We start from the raw sequence: 5,129 nt of genomic DNA, 5'->3' as shown, positions 1-5,129 counted from the left end.
TGTTCTTGTTTTAAACTTATTGCACGCCAGGCAGTTTCAGCTGGCATTGCTGCTGTGGAACTGTAACATGGAATGAATCGATTTTGACTGACCAGTGACGTAATTCTGCTTCTGAAGATCAGTCAATATTTCGTATTTATTACTGTAAATGATAACCATTAACAGGCTATGACAGTGAAGGCACTGAATTGTAATCACTGGACTAGCAGGAAAGATTTGTTTATGTCACTCAGGACACTATCTGATTCAGCCTTGCATTCTCCCATCCTTCTGCATGTGATGCCGCTCTGCTGTGTTTTGGTTTTGTTACGTCTTGATTATAATCATCTCCAGTTATCTAATACTTTGTCATTTCTAATACATGAGACTCTCTTCCTGCACCTGCATTTCTGGCTCCATAGCTCAGTGGTTAGAGCACTGGTCTTGTCAACCAGGGGCCGTGAGTTCAAATCTCACTGGGGCCTTTGGTAATTTTTCTACATCTTCTGCTTCCAAGATCGAAAGGTGCCCTGAAAAGATTATCTGAAATTATGACTATATCATTTCCTCCACAGGCCAGAAATGTCCCTGAAATTCCACGTTCCTGTTCGCCCTTCCACGTGTTTGAGGCGGACCATTCGGAATGGCAGGAAGCAGCTGGTGAGAGTGATGTTTGTTCGGAAGAGCGAGGTGAAGCAGTATAAACTGCAGAGTGGCAGATGAACAATGGGGGAGGAGCACAAACCCCGGGCAGCCGCCGAATGCTCCCTTTTGTTGCTGTCAACAGGTTCCTGGTTACAAAGACAACACTCACTCTGAATCGGCCAGAATCAGCCCAGTGAGAGTTTCCTTCAGTCTAAAAGGACAAGGATGGGCAATGAAATTTCAAATTAAGACTGTGATTTCACAAGAAGAGCAATTGTCTTTTGCCAGTTTTACTTTTCCAAAACAAAGTCTGGGGCATGCATTGTGGAGACACAGAAAGAGTCTTATTCCACCCACTGCAGAGACATCCATGTCACAAGAAGCCAGCTCTCCTGAACCCAGGGCCACCTCCCTTCGAGCCTTTCCACTTCTTGTCTGTTCCCAAGTATCCGATCGTGCCAGAGCCGAGATTCTACTTGTATTCCTGATCTTTACACTGAATTCTGACTATTTCGATGTCTCAGATCAGCTAATGACACCGAGAGCATCAGAATCAATCTCCCCGTGCCTTAAAGAAGGGAAAGGTGCCTTGCCTTATTCTGCTCAATCAGAAAGTTGATCCTTTGCTTTCCCTTGAGTCTGAATCACAAAGTGTGATGAAAGATTTACGAAGCTGGAGACTGGGTTCGCTGTTTTGTTTCCTTTCCACATTTCCAACGACCAGCTGGCAACTTTGGAGCCGCTTATAATGTTGGGGGTGGGTAGTGATGGGGTTTGGTAGTTTGATTAAGCTGATAGCAAGAATTTCTTTCAATTGACTAAGGTCAGTAAACAGATACTTTCATTTAAGGACAGTTGAAAGAGACATGGTTGCATTGACATAGCGCTTATCATCCCCAATGAGGAAGCCAGTTTACTGTGAGCAGACATGGTTTAAAACTTGACTCATTTTCCTCCGAATGTGATATAAAGTCAGGAGTCACACGATATCAGGTCACAGACGAACAGGTTTATCTGAAATCAGGAGCTTTCAGAGTGTGGCTCCTTCCTCAGGTGAAGTGGATGCATGTAATATATTCACAGCAAAGACGCTTTCGATCATAATCTGAAATTGATTTCATAAAGAGCCGCCTCCATGTTCTACCAAATATTAAAAATGAAACACATGTCAAAGGCAATAAAGCCTCACACAGGATTCGAACCTGCAACTTCTTGCACTGACGACATCTAGCTGAAGTGACAATCAGACCACGAGACTAATGACCCAGTCTGATGAAGCCCCACTTAACAATAAATCAGATGCCACTCACGCAGTGGTAGTGTCCCTACCTCAGATGTGGGCGACCAGAGGCGAAGCTCTCGCTGCTCCAGAGGTGTGTAATAACATATCTGAACATGTTGATTGGACAATTATTCCCCATTGCTTCAGGCAGTGAAAACCACAAAGAGCATCTTCTCATTCTGTCTCCCTGTTCCTGGGACGGTTCTATTTGTCCCTTCCGCTGGGACAGGGTTCACTCCATTGGCAGATGCATCAAATAATTTCCCTCCATGGGCAGGTAGTGCTGGAAGATGGTATATGCTCTACCGCTCCCTTTCAAGCACTGGAAGAGGGATGGAGCAGAGCTGTGGAATCAGGCTTGTGCAGCAAGTAATAAATGACAATTTGAACTTCTGTCGAATGACATTTATCAGAGACGGACAGAAGCTTGGAGAGCTGCTGTGAAAGAGAGAAGACAAAACTGGAGATTAGTCCCTTCAACAACTTAAAAGGGGATCTTTCTTTGCAGCCTGTTTGGTGTTCAAAATTTGTCTGCACACAACAACCCTGCAAATAACACCTTTGCAATGCGGGAGTCTTTTCCTTTGCTGCATCCAGAGCAGGAGTTAATGTCTGACACCAACAGTCCCAGATTAACAGAACCTGAGTGAAACACTCACTCACTGATGGACGTCCCCAACGGTCCTGAGTTGCGGGGCTGCAGACAGTACAATGCAGAAGGGAGGGTTCAAAATGAGCCATTGTTTCTCTCCCACCGCTCCCTCTCAGAGTCAGGGAGAGTGATGTCATCAATCCATGGCCATTCAACCCATCAAGCCACAGTGTCCCAAAACCACTTGTATTTCTCAGTGATATATCTCCCTAATGGTGGTGTCTGCACCATAATGCTCACAGAACCCCTACAAAGTGGAAACAGATCCTGCATCCCAACAAGTCCACACTGCACCTCAAAGCATCCCACCAACCCCACTCCTCCCATAACCCACGCATCGCCAAACACTACGGGGAATTTAGCCCGGCCAGTCCACTGAACCTGCACATCTCTGGACTGTGGGAGGAAACGAGAACAACTTCAGGAAGCCGGAAGAGTTTGCAAACTCCACATAGACTATCTCCGGAGGGCAGAATTGAAGCAGGGTCTTGTGCGCTGTGAGGCAGCAGTGCTAACCACTGAACCATTGTGCCTTCCCATGCTCTCTCACACTGCTGATCCTCCAAATATTCACATCTGAAACGGCATGGGGTATTACTGGCAGAAATGAAAAAAAAGCTGCACTTGATGTGCTTCAACTTCCTCAGTTTATTCCCATCTCAGATAAGAGGTTTTACAGTTCAGTTTAGGGCAGACAACAGAGAAAGCAGAAGACCTTCATAAGTATGTCACCTCCCCTCTGCAAGCTTGGCCAGTGTATCAATATGAGATATTTATTTCAGGCACATGAAGCTATGGGAAACAGAGAACTGATCAAAACACAGGATGCGGGACAGAGCGCAATATGCCTGTAGCAAAAGGCAGAGAATGGTTTCGAGTTTTCGATCTCTGGAGTATGGGCCCAGCATGCTCCCGCTGCATCACTCTGTTGCTCTAGCTCATGACTTTTTCAACAAGTATTTAGCTTTTCAACTGTTGTGTGGCATGTACCTTAAAGAATGATGTCAAAAGATCTTCACTGTTGTTCTGTAATCTTCTGTGGCTTAGGCATGTCACCTTTGTGTAAGTATTACCTTTGTCTAAGTTCCCACATTCTGTTGGTCGAGCTGTCATTCCACTCAGAATCACAAAATTTGTCAAAATGCAGACGGAGACCATGTAGCTCGCCTTAGCTGTGGGTGCGTCGGGTCTCCACAATAAGTACACGAGTGTCTGTTTTAATATCATTCTCCTGCCTTCTACCTGTAACTCTGCACATTGTGGCTTTTCACAGAACCATCAAATTTCATTTTGTGTGGCATGAATCTGCCTCTTTGTTGCAGTCAGGCAGGGATTTACAGGTCCACTTAGTCGTTGTATAAAAATGTGCTATGTCATGTAATTCTTACTTCTTTTCGTCATGACTTTACACCTCTGCCTAATTGATCTCGATCTTTACAGGCATGTGAGCATTTTTATCCTGGGAGTTCTCCTGTTCATACCATTCACAACTTGGAAAGCTTTACTCAGACCAGTTTACTGTTCTCCAAGAAGAACTATATCAACTTTCCAATCTATCTTTCTTGATGACATTCTTCACACGTGTCAGTGTTCACGCAAACCTGTTCAGCACTGTCTCCAGTCACTTTGCCTCACAGCTTCCTGAACTTTCACACATACATAATTGACCAATAATTAAGGGTAGAATTCATTCTGATGATTGGCCTTGGACCTAACTGTCAACTTTTCTCCTTCTCCTCTGCTGCCTGACCTGCTGCATTCCTCCAGTTCCACACTGCAACAATTCTGTCTCCAGTGTTTGCAGTTCGTGCGATCTCCAGAATCATTCAGATTGCGGAGCACACATTCGGAAACACTCTTGTGCTTTGAACAAGTGTTTCTCTGTGCTGGGTTCACAATGACGTTAGAGCAGCTTCGTTTCTCACAAAGCTGGTTGAGTGATTCAGTGAATGTCAAGAGAAGAAATCTGGGCTCGTCCGGGATTTGAACCCGGGATCTCTCGCATGTCAGTGGCATATTAGACCGAAAGCGAGAATCATACCCCTAGTCCAACGAGCCATCGAACAGAGGAACACCTCTTTCAGAGTGAGGTACATCCCACTTTGTTCAGGGAATTCAAAGCAGCAAAGACTTTCAAGAATATTTTGATCTCAATCTGTCTCCCTGCTCCTGAGACGGTGCTGTTTGCCTGTTCTCCTGGCACCGGGTTCACTCTATTGAGTGAATATTATACAATTTGTTTCCAATTGGATCACAGAAAGTTTTGAAAGATTTGTGAAGCAGGAGATTCTGTTGCTGTTTTGTTTTATTTCCATGTTACCACCTTCCAAGTGAATTTTGTTTCTAAAGTTTTGTTGCAATCTTCAGGCTTCATCATGCCTGGGGCTGAGGGAATTCAGATTTGTGGAGATATTCAAAAGGCCAGGATTGTTCTGTTTCAAGCAAAGAGGGTCAAATGGAGATTTCATGGCAGTAGACAGTGAGAAACTGTTTCCACAGGTGAGGATCAGTAAACAGGTAAATAGGATTTTAGAACATGAAGCATAAAGAGAACTGCACTTAGAGAGGACT

At 44.6% G+C, this 5,129-nt stretch overlaps 1 non-coding gene across 1 annotated transcript; it reads left to right on the top strand.

Moving 5' to 3' along the window:
- The first annotated feature begins 391 nt into the window (after positions 1–391).
- trnat-ugu (transfer RNA threonine (anticodon UGU)) lies at positions 392–464 on the top strand. The gene has a single exon. It is a non-coding gene; the product is annotated as a tRNA-Thr (tRNA).
- Positions 465–5,129: the final 4,665 nt, after the last annotated feature.

This window comes from Stegostoma tigrinum, unplaced genomic scaffold, assembly GCF_030684315.1.
Source record: "Stegostoma tigrinum isolate sSteTig4 unplaced genomic scaffold, sSteTig4.hap1 scaffold_57, whole genome shotgun sequence".
Lineage (NCBI taxonomy): Eukaryota > Metazoa > Chordata > Chondrichthyes > Orectolobiformes > Stegostomatidae > Stegostoma > Stegostoma tigrinum.
Note: the sequence above shows the minus strand (reverse complement) of the source record. Positions and strands in the feature narration are given on the sequence as shown.